The 23,548-nt window shown below is 38.9% G+C and overlaps 2 protein-coding genes across 3 annotated transcripts in view; one reads left to right on the top strand and one right to left on the bottom strand.

Annotated features, from left to right (window-relative positions):
• The window catches only part of SERPINI1 (serpin family I member 1), a 69,220-nt gene extending 61,872 nt beyond the window's left edge, over positions 1-7,348 (bottom strand). The window contains exon 1 of the mRNA XM_081234870.1: positions 7,267-7,348. The gene's annotated coding sequence lies outside the window, so the exon portion shown is untranslated. The remainder of the gene's footprint in view (positions 1-7,266) is intronic.
• Positions 7,349-7,977: 629 nt separating this feature from the next.
• Positions 7,978-23,548, top strand: part of PDCD10 (programmed cell death 10) — a 42,231-nt gene continuing 26,660 nt past the window's right edge. Inside the window, exon 1 of one of the 2 annotated variants that reach the window (XM_081235877.1) lies at positions 7,978-8,276. The gene's annotated coding sequence lies outside the window, so the exon portion shown is untranslated. Of the gene's footprint in view, positions 8,277-8,658; positions 8,823-23,548 lie in introns of those variants that run through there. The other variant, XM_081235878.1, reaches the window with a different exon arrangement.

Below are 23,548 nucleotides of genomic sequence, written 5' to 3'. Positions count from 1 at the left end.
GAAGTGAAAACTTGGTGTAAGAAGGTTAGGGTTTTCTAACCTGAAGGAAACAAACAAACAAATGAACAAACAGGAAACATAAACATCAGTCGGAATGAGAAGGAATACAATTTAAAGTTAGCATGTTTTTAATTATCAGACTATGGCTGAAACTATTGACTGGTTACCCCAAAATCACACTCGAACCACTGTTCCCCTGCTTCATCCACCACCAAGGCCCAAAGTCCTTGATATCTCAACATCCCTTAAAAATAGGGACAGCTACATGCCATGAGCCAATAAGTCCACAGTCGACATTTGCTAGAGGTCACTGGGGAAGCTTTTACTTCCTGATTAAAAGAGAAAAACTCAGTAGGCACAAGCCTTTCCTCATTCTTCCTGCCCTGAACTAGAATATGATGTCTCGATCTGCAGAAGCATCCATCTTGCATCAGGCACAAGGTGTTGTGAGGACAACACCCTGACAACATTAAGCCTCTAAACGAAAAGGACACAACCGCTTTCCTTTAGACTTCTTATCCTGGAAAAAATAAATCCCTATTATTTTATGTCATTGTACATAAAACTTGCAGCTGAAAGCATTTCTAATTGATACATACTTGAAAACTACTTTTTAAATTGTCAGTTACTTTTGGGCCACATAATGTGAGTAAAAATTGGCTTTTAAGATAACCTTGGACAATAGGATTTCTTTCTCTTTCAAAATGTTTAATTTCATATTAATAATTATTAACAAAATCTGTCATATTTAAAAATGAATAGTTATTATTAGGTCTTCATAATTTTGTTATTAACATTTTATTTTTAAAAGAACAAATCAAAAACTTTGAAATACAGAAAAAGTTACTTTTCTGGCTTTGACTTAGTTAACGTACCTTGTGCTCAATACCTCACAATATAATTTTTAAAAGTTCCCCGACTTAGCAAGGACAAAAATTATACCATTGTTACATAGCTGTCAGAATACTGGTATTGTACAAATTTCATCCAGTATTATATGTCAAATGATGTAGGGTATAAATACAATTTAACCTGCCTTAGACATAGAACAAGAGATTTAGGATACTTTGTGAAGGTTTCTTAACTGGAAGGATGAATGTATCTAAAAAACACTAATTGCTTCAATGATTTTAAATTGCTTTGTGAAGTACACAACAATTAAATGCTCTGATAATTGATTTAATTCAAGTGAATGGCAAAAATTATACATCATAATACAGTATTTATAGCATACTACTAAAAGGTGAAAAAACAATAAAATTAACTCTTCAAGTTACACAGGATTAAAAGACCTCAAATAAAACTTAGGTTCAGAACAAAATTTAGGTTATCAAGAAAATGGCAGAAGTAATCCAATATGGGCAAAATATCAAAAGTATCTTGGTGAGCTCTTTCGGGTCCATTCAAAAGAAGCTAAGACACTAAGGGGAAAATAGAGTATAGGTTGACAGGTACTCACTGAATTGCTAGATTGTGCAATAGAAATCACTTTCTGACACTTGAGTTACTGTTACTGGGAACTTTGGTATATGTGGGAAAAACAATACACTTAGGCAAATGAGGTTATTAAATTAAAGTAAATTCCATCTGCCTTTCTTCTCACACTAAATTATGAGCTGTGTGCTCAAAAGGCTCCTTTCCTAGGCTGAACCAGAAGGGGGCCTTGAAGCACTGGCTAGAGCTGGAGGTCCCATGCACACTTCATCAGCTATGCTGTTCGGAAGGCCAGCACTGAGTACTGTCAGTGCCAAATCTCAGAACTCATCTCTTCCCCATGCTGGCTCAAAGATGACAAATACCTGAATCATTTAGATTTAATAAGCCTGAATAAGGTCTCCCATTGTAACCATTTCACTGAAAACAGAACATTCAAGAGCAGTTAAGTTTTAGTTAAGATAAAGCCTCATGTTACGTTTATATACTTTTCTCTAAGTCTCTATGTGTCAAGAAAAAAAGTCATAAAGTGTGTGTATATACACATAGTATGGAATGTTACTTAAAAGTACATCTTGGGCTTCCCTGGTGGCGCAGTGGTTGGGAGTCCGCCTGCCGATGCAGGGGACGCGGGTTCGTGCCCCGGTCCGGGAGGATCCCACATGCTGCGGAGCGGCTGGGCGTGTGAGCCATGGCCGCTGAGCCTGCGCGTCCGGAGCCTGTGCTCCGCAACGGGAGAGGCCGCAACAGTGGGAGGCCCGCGTACCGCAAAAAAAAAAAAAAAAAAAAAAAAAAAAAAAAAAAAAAAGTACATCTTTAAGTCAGCAAAGTTCTAGAGACAAGGAGAGACCACACAAATTTCAAATGGCATTGAATTAATAAATTTATATTTAAAGTATACACACATGCAAGGTTGTAGTTAATAGCAATGTTTACTCCATTCAGAAATCCAACAAAATACAGTGATATTTATATTTAGCTCAATATAAGCAACTGTTGTGGGCAGAGGGCTGAATTTAGTGCTAAAATACCTGTTTAAAAAAATTCATTTTTCTAGGTGTACTTGTGAAAAATGTAAAATGATGCTTCTTTACAGGTTGTCAACTATAACTGTTACTGTTAAACTATTATGTGTGAGGCTCTCAAAGTAAATACCAAGGTAAATGAAACTCAGTCTTAATTCTGAAGATACTAAGCATCTGGTGAAGACAGGAACTCAGCTAACTCTATACAAGGCACTACGCTAAGCATTAAGAGTAACGCCAACGGGGCTTCCCTTGTGGTGCAGTGGTTGAGAGTCCACCTGCCGATGCAGGGGACACGGGTTCGTGTCCCGGTCTGGGAAGATCCCACATGCCGCGGAGCGGCTGGGCCCGTGAGCCATGGCTGCTGAGCCTGCGCGTCCGGAGCCTGTGCTCCACAACGGTAGAGGCCACGACAGTGAGAGGCCCGCGTACCGCAAAAAAAAAAAAAAAAAAAAAAAAGAGTAACACCAACGAACCATGAAGAAGGAAGATTAATCAAACATCATTTCTAAGCCAAAGTGTATCTATCAGCATGCTAGTAAAGGCATATTAAAAAGCATACAAATGATAGTTAAATATCTGCTATTATTAAATTTACGACTAAAGAACTATTTACAATTAACTAGAATTCTCCAGGTCTTATAATAATAAAAGAAAAATCACATTTGAATTCTTAATTCTAACATTAATCAGATTAATTTGTTTCTGGAATAAATGCCAAATTCCACATGTGCTTAAATACAATGCGTCTGGCTTTTTTTTTTTTTTTTAAGAACAATTAGAAAAATGGAAGAGCAAATTCAATTTTTATAGAATAAAGTATGCTTTTACTAGATAAGCTTCTACAAAGGTATCTTACTTGAAGTAAACAGTGGTGAGCCACAGGCTTCCTTGGCTGTAGAATGCAGACCTTGAGTACCACTGGTGGGAGAGCACTTTTCCTTACCTATAATTGCCTGTCTGTGGAAGAATTTAGAAATGTTGGCACATGAAGTTGTAGGTAAGTCTTTGCAGTCCACATAGTCTGAATCAAATTGGGCTCAAGTAACACTTTTTTTTTTTTTTTTTTTTGCGGTACGCGGGCCTCTCACTGTTGTGGTCTCTCCCGTTGCGGAGCACAGGCTCCGGACGCGCAGGCTCAGCGGCCATGGCTCATGGGCCCAGCCGCTCTGCAGCATGTGGGATCTTCCCGGACCGGGGCATGAACCCGTGTCCCCTGCATCGGCAGGTGGACTCTCAACCACTGCGTCACCAGGGAAGCCCTCAAGTAACACTTTTGCAAAGGCTAACCAGCACAAGGACATTCTCAGAAGGCCTAATGTATAGTGCTTATTCTGTGAGGGCAACTGACTCGTTTGTCAAAGTGCAAGATGTATCAATGCATACATTAAAGAAGTATTGGTCCCCACTTCTAATTCAGTAAGGTTATAGGGCAAGTTCTTTCTGCTGAGCATTATATAAGGCGCTGAGAACAAACAGGAGATAGGAAAGAAGCAGTGTCTAGGAACTAATAATTGTTAACTTAAAACACACTGATCCAAACTTTAAGGACTAAATTCTGAAAACATTGGACATAAGATTGAAAATAAGACAGAAACAAATCTTCACCTTTTTATGTACAGTGCTCCCCAAAGCACTGTTTAACCTTAGGAGATGACTTTAAAAGGCAGCAGTGGCTGGGAGGGGAGGGTCCTGCTCATCTTTAGTGTCTGGTTCAAGTACCTTTGCTATTAAGGGGGAAAACCTCAGTTTTTACTTTTTAATATTATATCCAAATAACATGAAGTTTCACTTAGAAGTGAATGTATACATTCAGGATCCTTTTCACTTTGCTTCAGTAACCCATAATTATTCAAAACCTAATTAATTAATGTCAGTCTGACTCCAGTTAAAATGACAATGTAGGAAAGTACTGTCTCCCACTCTGGGTATAAGCCTCTAGAAATTAATAACTGGGAAAACAGGTCTTGAAATCACTTATAGGCATTCAACAAAAAAGAGATCAAATCTCTTTCTCTCTTGCTAAGGGTATGTGTCTCAAACAGGTTTCTTCATATCTATGCCCCCTTGTACGCCACCTCTCCCCGACTGCTGCCCCCCCAAAAACCATTTGATCTTGAACCTTTACGTTTTGCTCTTTTGTACTGCATACATCAGTGAATCCTCCTGTTAGAAAGAGAAACCCATGCCACTCAATTATTTTTACTCAATAGGCTTAGAGTTAGAATTATAAATTTAAAAAAAATCCAAAGTATATTGTAATTTGAAATTAACCAAGTCTTTCAGCTAAAGAACACTAATTTCATGAGCATCTTCCACTTGAGAGACATTCTGCACTCCATTGATTTTCTTCTTTCTCATCACATGCATACTCTGATAGCCATATGCAAAGAGTAAAAATCAAGCACAGAATAATATGTTTTTAACCTAGGTAGTACTTCACATAAAATTATAAACTGTCATTTGATGAACATTTTCAACACCAGTAATGTACAAGAAGTCTTCAGATTATCTGCGATTTAATGTGAACACCAATTTAAAATGTGTCAAGAGTTCAAGGTAACAAATACTTAAGTGCCACATACTGCCAATGATTTTCTTCCTTATAAAAACATGGTTTTCTTACTCTCAAATGTTATGGGAAGCCAATCTCTTTCACTGACACCATAAAAAAGATCCATATCTTGGAAACAGGTGAAAAATCCAGTACTTTAATACCACAGACTCATTCATTCCTAATGAGATTTTATCATTTTTGATACTTCAAAGCAGAAGACCTATAAATAGTTGGGATTCAAAGTACATCTGAATTTCGACTGTTTTGGTATTTATTTTCTATCTCACTTACTTGATTATTAACTGATTCCCAATCAAACCCTTTCAAAAAGATCTTCTGATAAAGGCCCTGAAAGAACTTCATTGCCAGTATTATTATTAATTATTATTACTACATGGGGGAAACGACCCAGTGACAGCAAGTATTCAATTTCACAAAATGAATCAGTAGCAGAGCCTGAGAGAGAATCTGAGACTCTGATTCAGGATGATCTATTTAATCAGAAATAACAAGGGCAAACACAATCTTTTCCAAGCCTAACTAACTATACCCTAGTACCCATTTTTCCCCCTAAAATCATTTTCACAGGGTCATATCAGCTATGTGGATTAACAGACTCTCCTGTGATGTAGCAAAGATAAAATCCCATCCTTACCATGACTGCTAAATTTAGTGGCTACTGTTGCTTTTTCTTTCTTCTAAGCTCTTTGCTGTTTCTAATACTTACCTGATCTACTTGAGGACAATCGGAAAGCAGATGTTTTTCTAAGATCTGTCCCCCTATATATTCCTCTAGTGGGTGAGAGTATGGGAGGGAGTGTTGGAGTGTTGGAGTATATATAAGTCACTTAGGCTTATCAGTAGTAGCACTCAGTAGGATTGAACTTGAAGCTATGAAGAGAATTCTTTCTAGCCATTTCTTTTCAAAAAGGAATTTTGTGTGTATTACAGAAATAAAATCCCCAAATCATGAGTAAATCAGCAAACCATGAAAACAAAACAAAACAAACAAACAAGAATAGAAGGTAATTACTCCATTTTATTGACCCTAGTTCAAAAAAAAAAAAAAAACAAAAAACCCAGATTAAAGTATTCAGGCAGACTCTGAAATATACAACTGTCACAAGGAAAGCATTTCAGAGCAAAATGTGCTGCAATATGCTACTATGATTAAAAGCCATGTAATCTGGAGAACCTCTGTGACAAAAAGAAAAAGAAAATGAACTAGGCAAATAGCTTTTTAAGTTTTTTTCTAAAAAAAGGCTGTAATTTTGTCATAGTTACACAAAGGTAGATGCGACTTTCATCTTAGTATTAAAACATATATTCACCTATTGGTGTTTAATTACACTCAAAGAAATCACACATGGTTTAATACTAAGAATAAACTATTATTTTATGACACTATTACATGTGTTAAGTCTGAGCCCATCATAACACATACTAAGGGAAATCATCTAGCATACACTATCTAAATAAACAGAAAAGATCCTTGCACAGCTTTTCTTGTACTTTTGTTTTTTAAAATGTACAAATATTACTAGACACAAATGAGAGAATAAGGAGCAGCTGTGAAGTACACCATACGTTCGCACTGTAGGCTGAGTCCTAGTCTTTGTTCCGATAGTTTAAAGCCACTGGAAGGAAAGCGAAGTGTCTCCATTAAAAAACATTTTTACATTATTGCTGGCAAAAGTTATACTTCTGATAGGTTCAGTCATCGTGATTATTCCTGACTGTATTTCCTTCTTTAATAGAGATATCTTTCAATTTTAGGAACCTGCAGTATAACCACCCTGGAAAACAGGTCGGTAGCAGGGCAATCTGATAAAACAACGTGAAGGATAGATAGTAAAGAAGAATGCTAAGTTATTTGCCTAGTGAAACAGTTCTGAAGTAATTCTCTATCAGTGACAAAATTTTTGTTTTTTACCAGCTACGCACCTATCCAAATATCATTCACCTTGTCCTCAATTAGCAGTTTCCTCAATATTAAAATTTCCCAGAATAGTTTTAATGGTACAACTCAAACCAAAAACACTAACCACGCCCTTTATACCCTGAGTCAAGCCACCTTTTGCTTTTTATCCCCCCGCAAACTCCGAAAACGTACATCTTTCACCTAAAAGGGTTTGCACCAGTTCCCTAACCCGAGTCAGAGACTCTTTTTAGCTGTGCCTTGATAAAATTCCTATTGGAAAACGCTTTCTCCCGGGCAGAGGAGACGCCCAAAGAGGCACCCACGCTTACCTCCCACACACCTGCAACCCCTGGCGGGATGCTGGAGCAGAGGCTCCGAGGACTGCGCTCCTCTCCTATTCCTGCTCTCCTCTCTCCCAGGAAACTACAGTCCAGGCTGCGCCTTCGGCTGCTACAGGGACCTAAGCTCCGCCTCCCCTCCTCTAGTTGGCGAATTCGGCAGCTGTTGCTCCTCCCCCTGCTGTTCCGGCTGCTTCCCAGGCTGAAGGCGGCGGGAAGCTGCTGCCTTGGTACCTTCGCGCTCCCCGCACTTCTGCAGCTGCTCTGCCGCTTCCCTTCCCCGGGGACCCCTCTCCCTTCACTCAGTGGCCTGACACCTAGAGCAGCCTCCCGCCCCGTCCGGGCACCTCCCCGAGGAGCCCAGGCTCAACCTATCCCTGCCCGAGCCGCAGGTCTCGCCGCTCGGTGTGCCTGGTGCTTGGCCGCTTTCGGGGAAACTGCTCTTCCAGCCAGGGTGCATCCTCACACCGCGCCCTCCCTCCACCCTGGCTATTCTCCCGCGGCTTCCTCTCCGCCCGCGCACCTCGGCCGCCCCACGTTCCCCACTTGGAGTTCTTCCCCCGCCCCCCTTCCTTCCGCGGCTCAGCTAGCCCGCCCCCACAATGGGTGAGTCGCCTGCCGGGCCGACCCTGCATTCTGATTGGCGCAGGTGAGAGCTGACCCCTCCCTTCCTCTTCTTTCCGTGCACCCTCTCTCTTTTTCTCACCTCCTCCCGCACAGACAGGGAACTCTCCTACTATTGGCTAAAGATGTCCCCACCCATCGCCTAAGGCTCCACCGCATGGCTTGACGGGAATTGTAGTCTTGGATGTGCAGGAATTGCCGACAACGCCGGCGAGTGGGACTACGAGTCCCCATAGGCCCCTGCGCGACTCCGGCAGGGCAGGATTCCGGACAACGCCTGGTTCCTCTCGGGTCCTTCCGGCGTCGCCGGAGTGAATTGATCTGGGAGTTGAAGAGGGCTCCAAAGGTGGCAAGTGAAGTCACTGCCTCAGTTGCCGGTAAGGTGTGGCTGTTCTGTCCCAGTCACCGTAGTCCCGCGCGGAGCAGAAGAGCTCTGGGGTCACACGGGGGTCGTGACTGAGGCACTCGGGCTTGGTTCTGGCAGGCGGAGCGGACGGGGCTGGGAACGGGGCCCTATGGGCGTAAGCGAGGTTACCCTACGCGAGTGGCGTAAAGCGGGTTTGTAAATGCCGCCTGCCCTGCTCGGGCCTGAACGCCTCCAGGAAGTCTCCTCTAGGTGGGGGCGGGAGGGGAAGGGCGAGGTTGGCCTCTGGTGCCCCCGGAGGAGGGAGAGGGCGGATGTGCCTGGGGTGGGGTCCTCTGAAGGTGCGGCTTGGGGCGGGGAGATGAGGCTGCTATTTTCCCCCTGCTTTAGAAATAGGAGAGGGAAGGAGTGGAGGAAGGAAGGGGCGCTTGGAGTCTGCTTTTGAGGTGACTCGGGTTATGCCCTTTGAGGGAAGAGGAGAACTGTAGAAGAAAGAGTCAAATGTTGACAGAGACCTACGGATTCAGTACCAGTTTCATGATGTGGTCCCTCTAAGGAGGTAATTTTACCCTAAGTAGAAAAGCTTAACGCTATAAAGATGTAATTCCTAAGATGTATTTACTGTTTTACTGTTTACTGTTTTCAAAGAGCATTCACAGTTGGATGCTAATGAGGAAACTGAGGGGATAAATGACGTACCCAAGGTCACACACATAGGGACAGATCGTCTGAATCTAATCTAGTTGTAATACAGCTTCTGCATCGGAGCTGCCGCACCAGAAAGGAGTAGGGAGTTTTTTTTTTTTTTTTTTTTGAAGAGGTGGAGGAAGTTGCAAAGTAATGAATTTTAGATATTTCTAAGAAGCCATCTGTGAGGTGAAGAGTTTTTTTGAGCTGGAGAGAAATTCCTCAGCAAAAGAAAACCACGCACTCTAACCTGTTGGAAAAATAAGAAGAATCAGTTTCAACTTACCTATTTTTTCCTTTTATTAGAGGTATATTAAGTGATGGATTGTGCTACCATTTTAAAGGGTAGTTGATAGGACAGGAGAAAGGTAACAATACAGCTCATCCTTACTGGTGAAAGATATTCCTTTCCCTTCCTACCTTAGTCTTTACTGTGTTTTTTTACTCTCAGCTGAGAACAATGGGATTAGGATTCTTCCACGAAACTTATTTTACACTTTTTCAAATAATACAGCAGCAAGAGAGAGTTTATTTCTAGTTGTGCTCATTACTAGAAAAGAAGATACGTTGCATTTCTTGGAGGTAGCATCACATTTTTGTTGATCTTTATTTACTTCCCCTCATTTTCTTGGCTCGTGTGTGTGTTGTGCGTGTGTGTAATTAATAACATCAGGCTCTTGTATATTTTATTTTTCTTAGCATCATCTATGAGTTTTAACTCATCCTTATTTTACATTAAAGAATGGAAAAATGGACATTTGTGTTTTATATTGAGCAGAAAGCAGTGTGCTTGATCCAGTCTTACCCATTGTTGTGACCAATTATAATTACAGTTCACATATATTATTATTATTAGACAGTTCTTTAATAGAATTTTAGGAGTATGTTCATTGACATCAAGATCTCTTCCTGATAAGTTTATAGCTAAAAATCGGGTATCTACTGATAGCAGGTAATCAGTCATGGTTTACTGTTGTATAAGTTGGCCATTTAAATATGCAACATTTTGAATGTATTCTGAAATTATTAAAATTATCCACAATGTGTTTAACTTTTGAATGCAAAAACACTTTATAGGATCAGAAATACTCTTACATTCCTCTTTGATTGAAACTAAGATGGTCTGGAAATTAATATGACTTTTAAAATGAAAGAGAGGTATGATACTATAGAATGAAGTAAAATAAAAAAATAATTAGTACCATAAATAAGTAATGCAGTAGACAAGGAAGGAAGACCGACTGAACAAATGGAAAATTATGAGGAGGTAACTGGCTCAGTGTTGTGTTAGAAGGGTGCGGTAGTTTAAATAGACCATAAACTGAATATGAGTCAGTTATGGTAAAGCAAGAATGTGAAAGTATTTTCTATATGGCCGTGTAGGCATTTGCGTTTTGTTGGAGGAAGTGAGAAATGAGTTCTTATTTTTGACATGCAGTTAGGAGTTTGTGGAATGACTTTTGAACCAAAAGTCAGGAAAATTTGGAAATTAGTAAAATTAATATAATGCACTTGTCTAGTGAGTGTTAGTTTTTGTCCTTGGTTCGATTCTACACCAACTGCTCTTCATCTCTGAGCTTCATTATAGTATTGATATTTCACCATTGGCGAATGGTGAGTAATGGAATGGTGGGATAATGTTTCTATTGTATTTATGATCTTTCAGTCACATGCTGGAGTACTGTGCTCATTTTGGAGCTCTGCACACTGAATAACTTAGGGCTCACAGAATGATGTGTACACTTGTATTTTTATAGTAGTTTGAAGTTCACCAATGTCCACATTTGTTGTCGTTTTGAGTTTTGCAGAAGCCTTGTGTGAACTTTTGGACCTCATCTCTTATAGAGCCTAGGATGTGTCCCATATACATGATCTTTTCTTCTTGAAGGATGTAAGATCTGTAAGAACAGGACTGTTGTGTTATCATTGTGTTTCCCAGGAGGTAAAATAATTGAGTACCTGTTTACAAAGAGAATAAAGAAGTTCGGATTGGTTAAGTGCAAGATCACGTAGCTAGTAACTGGTGGGACCAAGGCATAATCCAGGTCTTCTGACTATAGATATTTAATATTGTGGAATAAAGACTCAGTTCCCTTAGATTATTTATTTTACATGAGAAAAAGACTTAAAATGATTTAAATATTCAAATACTGTTACCCTCTTACTCTGTTTAATGCTCACAGTTTCTCTTGTCTCCTATCTAGCTCTCCATCCTTAACCCCAGCCTTTCTCATTTACTGTGCTTTTCAATTACTACCTACAAAAGCTCTTTCCTGACCTTTGTACATGTTACATTCTCCTGCCTGGGCTGCTTCCCCTCCCCTTCCCAAGTCTGGCCCACTCCTAGTTAATTTTCAAGTGTCAGTTTAAATGTTATTTCTCAGGGGAACCTTCTCTGACCATTGACCCCTCCTTCCCCAAACTAGAGTGAGTTCCCACTGTATCTTCACCATACTCTGTAATTCTTTGTAGCATCATCACAAGAGGAACTTAATTATTTCTGTGTTTATTTGGTAAATGTCTGTCTGGCTGACTAGATTGTAAGCTACCTAAACAGGGCCCTCATTTGTCATGTGCCTTACCTCACTACTTATACAGTAGTGTCTGACACAGAGTTAACTACTCAGTAATTATTTGCTGAATTTATGAAGAAATGTAAGTGCATTCATGCACAGTGCCTCCAGCACTCTACTAGGGGCAGAAATACAGAAATTAATAAAGGAGACATGTTCCCTACCTTTGAATAAAAAGGAGTTATTTTCAGAAGTTTAATATAAATTGTAGAAAGATGTTTGTTCTTTCTTAGAGATCTGTAAAATCAGGGTAGTTTTCTGTGTGGACATGGCAAAGGAATCATTTTCTATTACAGCAAAATTTCTGTATAACAGCATTTTGGAGACCTTGTCACTATCCCTCTTTTGCAAGCAGCATTCATTATAACAGAATACAGACGTGGAAGAAACTAACTTTCAGTGGATTCTGTTCTTCCCCTAATGGTATCTCCTTCTGTCCTCAACAAAATTCATCCTTTTTCCTTTTTTCTTTGTTGTTTTGTTTCATTTTTTAACCACAGTATCTTCCTTTGAGTTTTTACCTTTAGTATCACCTGCCTTAGGCAAGGTGACTGTAAAATTGAGTAGTACTTATTTCAAAGGAGCTTATAGTTTGTGCTTCTTGAAAGTTTTCATATTTCAGTGAGTCTTACGGTAATATCTTGTTTGCTTTAACCTAGATACTTATGAGAGTAAAAATATTATTTTCAAAACATGCAGACTAAATTCAGGAAAAAATTGTGTCAGGTTTTGGTCCTGAAAACAGATTCTCTGATCTTTCACAGTACTGTAATAATGGCATAGAATAAATTCAACAGCTCTGTGTCGCTGTAGCTTTGCCTGCCTTCATGAATTTACCAATTTACTCTTCCACAAGATATTGTCGAAAAGTGATTGCTGATATTTGGCTTTAAAACTTGGTAATGCTCCCAGTTTTTATTTTTAAATGTAAGTCTTTGATAAGTCCTAAATTTAATTTTTAAAAAGTAAGTCGCTATGTTGTTTGAATCTTGGATAAAAAATTCATATTGACCTAGCATACTAATATGTGAAAGATAAAACTGAAGTACTGCTTCTTATATCTTGTTGGGTTATTAAGGTTGATACGATTGGTAACGTATGCCAAGAATTTTAAGCTAATTCCATGATAAACAATTTTTTTTCCATAATATAAACTGCAGAAGTGATTTAGATGTTAAATAGTGTCATCGATGGTGTGTATTATTGCATTTGAAATGTTACAGAAAGTTGCAGTCTTAGAGATTTATGTTTTAGCAGTCTGCGCATGCGCGCGCGCGCACACACACACACACACACACACACACACATACACACACACACAATGTAAAAACTGAAAGCATCTTTATTGTAGCAGTTAGAAATAATTTATTGGCAGAAAGGTAAACAGTGTAGTTTGATGGTCCATTTTCGTCTGTATGAAGATGAAGAATTCAGTTTTCTCATTTTAGCTACACAATTAATTGCATCTTGGATGTAATGTAATACTATAGTCTTATTTTTCAAGGTCACCCTTACATTTTTGGTATGTATAATCTTTTTTTTTTAACCACCCAAAAAGTGAAATAAATATTCAGTCTCACTCTGCAGTTGCCTAGAATCAGGTGTTGCTATTAAAAAAAAGAAAGAAAAGAGGATTTTTTATCAGCAAGCTTATGAATTATTGGGTAACAGCAGTGGAGCTTATTAAGTGGTAGTCACTACTGTTTACTTAGGCCAGTCCTTGGGAAATAAGTTTACCAGAAGTAAGTTAGATTGCATAATAATGATACTTTGGTTCATTCATTTATCAAATATTTATTGAATATATATTATGTATAAAATTGCCTTAAATCTTCTTTGTACCAACCCTGTGATGTAGAGGCACTATTATCCCCAAGGTAAATGAGAAAACTAAAGTACAGGGAGGTTAAGTAACTTCCCTGAGGTCACACAACCACTATTGCTTGGAATTAGGATTTGAATCCATTCTGGCCAAGTTAAGACACCATATTTTTAATCATGGCAGTAAAATGATGTTAGTGATTGAGTGCCATTGGAGGGCAGTTAGAGTTGCAGTTACAGAAAAGTTGTATCTTAGATGCTAAGGTTGGTGTGGCAGGCAGAAATTACTTATCTTCAAGCTTACTCTAAAAAAAAACACTTAGGAAGTTACCACATTGGAAACTAACAGAACGTCAACACATTTTTCCTCTAGCATTGGAATAGAATTACTTTTCCTTTGAGTGCTGGGTCAGGTATTTAACTTGTTATTCAGAGATCATGTTGGAAAAGAAATATGTACATTATAATACATAATCACAGTGTGATTCTGTGGAATCACAGTGTGGTGAGCTGCTCATTGTGAGGGACAACTATGGCTCTCAGTCTGATGGGGGGGGGGCAGCAGATCCATGTCTTTATCTCTTTCATTCTGGGGCTTATATGCATGGAATGGAATTATGATCACCTACCTATTTCAATAGTTTTCTTTTTTGTTGTTTTCTTCAAAAAAAATTGTTCAGCATGCTCATCGAATTTGCATAGAAAAGTGTATATATAGTATGACACAGGTATGCTCCCTGGAGTTATGTGAAGTGGCAGCTTAACATGTATTTCTTTATTGTCTCTCTTCCCTGTAAGACTGCACACCCTCAAGGGCGTGGACTATATCTGGCTTTTCATCATCACATCTCTAACACTGCTGCTGACGTAGACTGACTATATAGAGTACTGAGCTAGGTACTAGAAAATAGAGAACGGAATAAAACTTCCCTACAGTGTTTATAATTTGGTGGATAGTAGGGGATGGAAAGACCGTCATATGGACATTTAGCCATTCTGTTACGTTAAATACTTGTACATGCATCCATTCATTTGATAATTTTGGGTCAGAGCTGATAGGAGGGGGGGGAAATGATAGTTTCTCTAAGTTACCTTCTGGTCCCTGGCACTGAAACATGCCTTCCTGCTTTATTCAACCATCCTGTCTTCAGGATGAACTGGAACTGCAGTGGAGTTTGGAGTTCAGGAAGGACAAAATCCTAAGATGTTACACATCTGCTGCCTTCTTAGACTTCATTAGGTTGCTGCAGCCAAAGGCATTTGGGAATGGTAAGTGAATCAGACATGGCCTCCAGACTTCAGCTGCTCCCTGTACCAGTTCACGTTGTTGCAAGGCTTTCTAATTTAATTACAAAGGATTTTGAATATGGTCTTTTATTCAGAAGTAGATACTTGTGGATGCCTTTATCGGTAATAAAATTGACATTTTGGCAGTATTTTCAAAACTTGAGGGATTTCTGAGGTCCTACCTTAATTTTGGTGTGCTTCCTTGAAAAATGAATTACAGTTTTGCAAGTGAAGGTCAGGTGGAATTGTGCGTATGGTTTAAGCAGATACCATTCTATCTCCCTTATTTCTTCTTGTGACTAATAGAATTTTTATTTGAGATCAGTTGGGAGCTAAAGGTGAGGTTAAAGTTCATCATTATGATAGAATCTTGTCCTTACTAGCATCTACTGTTAAACAAATGAGTCAGAGTCCATTTATCATCTGAGGCTAATAATTTTATCAACGTTTAAGTGCTTTGTGGCAGTGTTGTGGTGCAAAGAAATTTGATAAGGTAAGGTAAAGAAAATACACATTGCATACTGTAGAGAACCTTAAGCAGTAAGGAGTCATTGAGTAAGATAGTAGGTATCTAAGATTGTAAGTGTTACAGAGCAGGTAAGCCTGACCCATGTGGTACAGTCTCCTTACATTGTACTTCCAAGCATAGAGAACATAGGGACAGTATGAGAGCTTGAGTTTAATTGAATTTCTAAGGGGTTTTAAAGGAAAGCTTTAGCATTATATTTGAGAAATTAAAACATCACAAATACTAATAAAAAGGAAATTGCAAAGATGTACCGCAATTAAATGCTAAATGACTGTTCAGTTAGGCATTATTTAATTCATGAACCACTAGATTAAGAACTTTATGGGCATAAGTGAACACATTCAAGGGAAGAGATTTGTTTCCTGCCTTCCAACAAATGTTTTCATTTAAATTTTGTTCAGACCAGAATTTAACAAAAATTTAGGCGTTCGAATAGGAAAAAAAATCGAGGATTGTCACAACCAAAGAGACGTGTATCCTTTTCCCTGAACCTGTTGTGCAGAAGTATCTTAGAAGCCAGTTGTTGCTATTTTTGTTGTTCCCATTTCCCATCAGCTAATTCAGAGGTAGCAAGCCTTTTGATTCTATTATCTTCTGGTTTTCCCATATAGATTATCCCCCTTTATGGATTATCTTGAGAAAATCTTTGATCACATCTTGATTTCACTCTGCTACTGAGCCTACTTCTGGGCCACGGCTTTCTTTATTAAATTGCTCTATGTACATTAAGAGAATAAAAGGTAGTTTTAACACAGGCTTGCATTTGATGATCACATTCTTTTAAGGATTCCTAAACTATGTAATTTGCTTTGGATGATATATGTAACTTTTTTGGGTGGCCCAAGTAATTTATATATGCCTCCATTTTGGCAAGTGGGGGAGAAAAGGTTTTTTGTTTTTTTTGGGTTTTTTGCGGTACGTGGGCCTCTCACTGTTGTGGCCTCTCCCGTTGCGGAGCACAGGCTCTGGACGCCCAGGCTCAGCGGCCATGGCTCACGGGCCCAGCCGCTCCGCGGCATGTGGGATCTTCCCGGACCGGGGCACGAACCCGTGTCCCCTGCATCGGCAGGCGGACTCTCAACCACTGCGCCACCAGGGAAGCCCGAGAAAAGATTTTAAAAATATGCTATGTAAGTGGCCTTTATGACATTGTGATATCAGTATTAGGCTATCCTTGTGTGTGCTATGCAGGGACAGGACTAGGGTGAGGCAGGGAGGGTCTAGGGTACAAAATTTAAGAAGGTGCTCACTCTCTGTCAGGCAGGTGAGAGCTTAATTTTGTGCTCTAGGCATCTGGTTTGCCTCACCCTAGTTCCAGTCCTGATGCCATGTCAGGTTCATAGAATCTTGGATAAACCATTAATAACTAATAATATGAATTGGATGTTTATTGTGTGTCAGACAGTGTAATGAGTACATGCATTTTGTACTCTTAATCCTGTGAGGTGAGTACCTCAATCGTTATTTCCAGTAATTTCTCACTGAGTTTAGAAAGAGATTAAATAACAAATGATATCACCCACCTGAGCAAAATTCAAACTTAGACCTTTGTTTCTAATCTAAGCACTTACCTACTGCTCTGTACTGTCCATCTGTAGAAAAACCTAATTACTTCTTGTCCGTTTTATGATTTCTGTATTAAGAAACTACTCCCCCAAATATGGAAGTTCTTACACTGACATGATGCAGGTACCTTTTCAAGTGAGTGAGTCAGAGGTCTCAGCAGCAGCCAATGGAAGATCCACAAACTCGTGCTGCTGAGTACCCTAGGGTGACCTTGAATCAGAACCACATTCCCACTGGCTTCCATCTCCAAACACTCTGCGAGGAGTCTGGGGGTCTTGGCTCTCATCTGCGGGACCAGTGGAGGACACAAAGAGCAGGGCAGGTGAGCCTAGAAGTAGATCAGTTTGGCAGACTAAGATGTCCTGTACAATAGGTTATAGTAGCTCAATTGCATATTTGTTTAAAATGTTTGTGACTAGTTTCTTAATGTGAATTTCTGGGGACTTTTATTTCTAAATTGTGAAATCTTGAGATTGCACTAGATAATATATAGTAATGTATACTAATGGCTGTTATCGCTTTAAAATTTTAGGGTCTTAACATTTAGGTTTCTTAAATGCATGAGCATGTGACAACAGTACAGATAAATTTACTGGTGAGAAATTGAGATCCAGAACTATCTGAATTATGGAAAAAATCTGGGTCCGGATATCTTTTGCCAGTCCTTATCCTTACTATTCGGACCACTCACCTTTGTTCTTAAGATGCTTTGTTCATAATGCTTGTGTAGTGATTGTCCCTAGAGCAGTGATCCTCAAATTGTGGAGAGAGGTGTTTAAGGGCTCCTGTGAGAGGAAGGGCTGGTAAACCATAGTTATTACTTAATACATGTATTGAATGAATGAACAGTTGAGTGTGTTTTATCCCACATTTAGGATTTGATAAAAGAATTTATTTGAAAAACAAAACAGTTCTGCTGTTCTAAGGTTTACAATCACTTATCTTCCCCCACTTATCTGGTTTTCAAGAGTCCTTGACTCCCCTGGCTAGATGGTTGATTGTACAGAGGATCTGACCTCTAGAAAGAGATCTTGTCATCCTAGATTAAAATGTACTTAATCATAATAGCTAATATTAAATAATTACTGTGTTCCATGTACTGTTCTAAACACTTTATCTGTAATAACTTGTTTAATCTTCACAACCTTAAGAGCCAGATATTATTCTCATTTCATAGATGAGAAGACTGTAGCACAGAGAAGTTAGATAACTTGCCCCACGTCACAGAACTAGTAGATCTAGGATTGATTCCAAGCGAGTCTGGTTCTAGAATCACTATGCTTGTCACTTACCTCACTAATGACAGTGCTGTTAATGTTGACTAAGTATAAGAGCCCCCCCCCTTTTTCTGGCTATAGGTTGCAAGACCCCTAGTGGATGCCAGAAACCTCAGACAGTACCATCCCCTCTATATACTGTTTTTTCCTATACATACATATGTGTGGTAAAGTGTAATTTATAAATTAGCAAGAGATTTTTTTTTTAGGATTTTTTTGATGTGGACCATTTTTTAAGTCTTTATTGAATTTGTTACAATATTGCTTCTGTTTTATGTTTTTGGTTTTTTGGCTACAAGGCGTGTGGGATCTTAACTCCTCGACCAGGGATCGAACCTGCACCCCCTTCATTAGAAGGTGAAGTCTTAACCACTGGGCCACCAGGGAAGTCCCAGCAAGAGATTAACAACAATAACTAGTAATAAAATAGAGCAATTATAACAACGCACTATAATAAAGTTATGTGAATGTGGTCTCTCTCAAAATATCTTGTTGTACTATACTTACCCTTGTGATGATGCAAGGTGATAAAATGCCTGAGTGATAAGATGAAGGGAAGTGAATGATGTAGGCATTGTGATATAGTGTTAGGCTACTATTGACCTTCTGATGATACGTCAGAAGGAGGATCATCAAGCATGATGATGTCAATGGTTGCATGTTGGGAGCAGACGATATCTATGGTTGGGGGTCTCAGGCTGGAGGGTGTGAGATTACGTCATGCTGCTTGGAATGGCGAGCAATTTAAAACTTATGAATTATTTCTGGAAATTTCCATTTAGTATTTTTGGACCGCAGTTGACCTCAAGTAAGTGAAACTGGATTGGTGGGGGTGGGCACTGTATAATTCAAACAACCCTATTACTATTTTCCTTTAGGTAACATTGTGAACTTTGAAGTCTTTCTTAGAACCTTAACCCTCACTTAACCCTCTATAGAAAAATAAACAGTAAGTTTTAAATGAGTGATTTATAAGTATATGTTTAGAACCAGATCTGCTTCATAGTTAAGGAACACTTGTCTGTGAAAGCTATATGGAGTTTAACAAAGAATGATAAAGTAAATGGAGTTAAATTGCTAAATTTTACATGTAGGCGTTTTTCTTTCGTGGGTCATTGTGTGCTAATTTGCCAGTGTTACCTATTTTCAAAAACATCTTAATTTTCAGATGTTGTTTTAGTTAGAACCTCTATTATTTCTTAATAACAGTAAATGCTTGTTTGGTCAGTCATGTTTACAGAGATATTAGAGATTATATCTTTTGGACCTTGTTTTTTTTTTTTAAAAAAAAAACAAACAGTTGGTGGTATCCGATTCCTGGAAATTGTGATATAACAGAGGAGGTGCCTTTACAAATCTGACTGAGGTCAGATCTTCCAGTGAAGTGATAATTCTTTGCAGAATGTATACTTTCTTTAAATAGTTACTTAAAAGTGCAAAAATACAGTGCTTAGTAACTTAGTAAATTAAAGTGATTTCATATAGAGGCTTTATGGTTTGATTTAGAAATTACTTCATCTTTCAGTCTAATTATATCACTTTCAAGTATACAGCTCAGTTTTGGTCCATCTTAAAAAACTAAAGCATACGTAGGTCAAGTGACTTGCTCAGAGACAAGATGGTTTATAATGACAGGATTTGAGCCCATGTTTTCAGATCGTTCTTACTCTCATTTCACATATCTCTGCACAAATTGTGCATTTATTATTTTGGAGAAGCCTAGAAAAAAATTGATACATATAAACAGATAGAGTGGCAAAATGTAATATATTACACCTACCATTAAGAAGAGATTGTTCCCAGAGGTCCCTAAATGCAAAATTCTATCAATACTAAGCTGACAGCAGTGCATGTTTAGGGAGGTTGAGTTCCACGTTACCTTATTCAAGAAGAAAACTGTAGAATGGAGGACCTTGAATAATAAAAAATACAATTTGCAGAGGAAGGAGAGAGATGTAGGTGTATCCTGAAGGTTCAAGCTCATTTTGGTCTAAGTAGGATCTCTTACTTAGTACCCTGTTCCTCTGCCTGCCTTTTTCCTAGCTTCCTCCTCTAAACCTTTTGTCTCTTGTTTGGAAGTGGCTACAATATTTTGGCATGAGAAGGCCCTAAAAGGTAGGTTGTGATATCAGATGCCCACCTTTCCAGCTATGTGAATTGGCCAGACTGATCTATACCCACTTTGGAATAAATTCAGTTTCTGGGTGTGATTCGTGATGCTGGATGCTTAAGAGAAAGCAAGGGGTTGTCAGTTATTTGAAACCCTGAATCAACCAACTATTGAAGAGGATCTCCTTATTGGAATTGGTGAATTTTTTTAAGATCTGATGAGATCTTCTTCTTTTTTAAAAATTTCCCACGGGGCTTCCCTGGTGGCACAGTGGTTGAGAGTCCACCTGCCGATGCAGGGGACATGGGTTTGTGCCCCGGTCCGGGAAGATCCCACATGCCGCGGAGCGGCTGGGCCCGTGAGCCATGGCCGTTGAGCCTGCGTGTCCGGAGCCTGTGCTCCGCAATGGGAGAGGCCACAACGTGAGAGGCCCGCATACTGCAAAAAAAAAAAAAAAAAAAAAAAAAAAAATTCCCACGAGATTACTTTGGAACCTTTAGGAGATACCAGTAGCAAAATTTTATTATCACTGAATTTTAGAGTACCACGGCCTTTAAGATGATACAATTTTTACCCCCTTTCTGTTTCTGATGAGGAAACAAGGTCAGTGATTAAGTGAAACTTCTACAAAGTCAGGACCAAAAACCCCTGTCTCAGGTACTGAGTCAAACTTAATTTTACCCATGTCTCAAGACTGGCCTTAGCAGCTCTTTTTTCTGACTCTAGCCACTGTTCTTTCCATACCAGTGATTTCCAGCCGGTTCTGTTCACAAGAATCATCTAGGCTGGCTGTTAAAATACAGCTTCCTTGGCCCTTTCTTGGAGATTCTGATTGAGTAGTCTTGGGGATTTGTGTTTTTAATAGGCCCTGAAGTGATTGTGATGCCTTAGGTCATCCAACATTTGGAAACTGCACCACTCTTCCACTCTTTCTCATAGAAAAAGTTTTGCTTTCTGCTAAAAGTTGGGTGATTTTTAGGATCTTTCTTATGTGTAAAGCAAGGTTAACAAATGTTGGAAATGTTTGCACTTTGAGAATTTTGTGAACTATTAAATTATACACCAGTTATGTCCCTAGAATCATGTCCTCGTAGCCTTAATAAAATTGAGACATTAGAATTTATAATCTCTGCTTTATTTTCTTTGGTTTTATTTGGTTTTCATGTAAATTTCTGTTGGAATTCTGGTTTTATTTGCAGTTATCTGATGCTTATATTCTCTTAGCTTACTATAGTAGGAAGAGGTTGGGATAGCCAAAAGAAGTAAAAACTGGTAAATGTAACTGGGTCCAGACTTTGTTAATAAATTATTTAGATTTCTGGGTCTGTTTTTGTTTTGCTAGGCTTGATATTTGAAAAGTATTAGCAAGACTGATTCAATTTATAAATTGCCCATCTCTTATCTCATTGATTTATTCATTCAACAAACGTTTATAAAGTGTCTACTATGTACCTGCTATGCTGACTGTAATGGCTATTGGAAAAAAGAACTACACTTGTAAACTGTAACATGAACTCATGGGTTCTGTTTACTGCTAGAATAAACAAACTTCTTTTAGCTAAATATTATGGACAGTTCGGAGAGCCAACAAAAATAAATAAAACTTCCCCTCTTTAGGGAGGGAAATGAAAGGGATTATAAGAATTTAGGACCATGTAAGGGGGCTAAGTACTAGATTTCACTATAGAGAAAAACAGGACAAATAGACCTGCTTACAAATATTTTTTAAGTGTAGAATTTTACTTTACTTAGGAAGCTTCTGTTTCTCCCCAAGAACTGCATACATCAATACCAGGAACTTCCCTTTGTTCACTCATTTTATTCTTGAGTAAATAGCTTTGGCTCTGTTGTCCCCAGATGGAGTAAAGTGAGGCTGTTTCAGGAAATGCTGATTCTGAGCCTTAAGATACACCCAAGTATAGTTCTTTAAATGAACAGACTCCTGTGGGTTGGTTGGGTAGTGCAGGGCAGAAACTCCTAAGACTGAGTTTGGCATTGGAGTGGCTTGGAGTAATTGGCAGGTTGTCCATTAAACCATTTCCAATGAAGAAGCATGTAAAAGGAATGACAGCATATTTTAACTTGAAGTTGAATTAAAATTGGCAAAACAATTTAATATTTAAAAAGCCTTACTGGAATTGTTGCTTTTTTTTTTTTTTTTTTTTTGCGATACGCGGGCCTCTCACTGTTGTGGCCTCTCCCATTGCGGAGCACAGCCTCCGGACACGCAGGCTCAGCAGCCATGGCTCACGGGCCCAGCCGCTCCCTGGCATGTGGGACCCTCCCGGACCGCGGCACGAGCCCATGTCCCCTGCATCGGCAGGCGGACTCTCAACCACTGCGCCACCAGGGAAGCCCGGAATTGTTGATTTTTAATCTCACGTAAACACTAATGAAACTGTGTTTGGCCCCAGCTTGTGAACGTGTGTTCTGAAAAGGTCAGATGTAAATTGGTTCTTTGGAACATTTTCCCATAGGAACAATATTTAAAAAGGTGGTTAAGTGTGGAGTGGGCCAGCCACCTATGTAGCCCATAATGTTGCTATAATATTATCTTTTTGATGACAAATAGTAGCTGATAGTCCTGTAAAGTTAAAGAAGCAAGAAATAAATATATATATATTTATATGTATAAAAATAAATATATACAGAGGAAGAGACAGTTGACTTAAATCATAAATATTTTAAGTGAAAATTTTCTGATGTGGTACAATACTACTTATTACACAAAAATTTTTTTTAAAAATTCAATGCCAGTATTTCAAAAAGTGAAAATTAAGTGAGCAGGTTTAGTGGGATAGATAGGTGGGTATCAGCAGGAATTCAGGAAGTGACTCTAGCCACTTTACTGATCCCTTCAACTCTGTCTGCCTTATTTATGCAGGGATAGGCATGTGTTCAAAAGAGTGGAAGACAAAAATGATCCCATTGAGCATACTTCAGTGTTTTATCTCCTTTAATATTGCACTTCCTTTTTATTGAGATCCTTGAAAACTTAGACTCCTCTCTTACCAGCTCACCACCTCAACCCTTGCAGTATGCCAGTGACCTCTCCCAGCATGCAAGTGACAGTACTCTTTGAGTGTTACTCTTGACCTCATCAAGAAATCAAATTAAAAAAATTTTTTAAGTTATTGTCCATATTCAAGAGCATCTAAAACTTTTGACCACCTTCTCTGAAACACCTGGTTTTTGTGATGCTGGTCCTCTCATCCAGTTCTCCCATAGTAGGATAGCATCCTGTGTGGTTTTCACAATTGTTCATTTTCTGTCTTTCCTTCCATAGTATAAGATCCCTGAGGTCTTGTCTTATTCACTGCTCTCTGTTTAGTACCAGGTCTAATATTGTGTAGCTAGTCAGTAAATATTTATTAAATAAACAAAAGATTTTTTTTTCTGTTATCCAGTGAAATAGCTCTTCAAGTTCTGTTGTTG

Source organism: Mesoplodon bidens (genome assembly GCF_964165515.1).
Source record: "Mesoplodon bidens genome assembly, chromosome: 5".
Classification (NCBI taxonomy): Eukaryota; Metazoa; Chordata; class Mammalia; order Artiodactyla; family Ziphiidae; genus Mesoplodon; species Mesoplodon bidens.
This window is presented reverse-complemented; position numbering and strand designations above follow the sequence as displayed.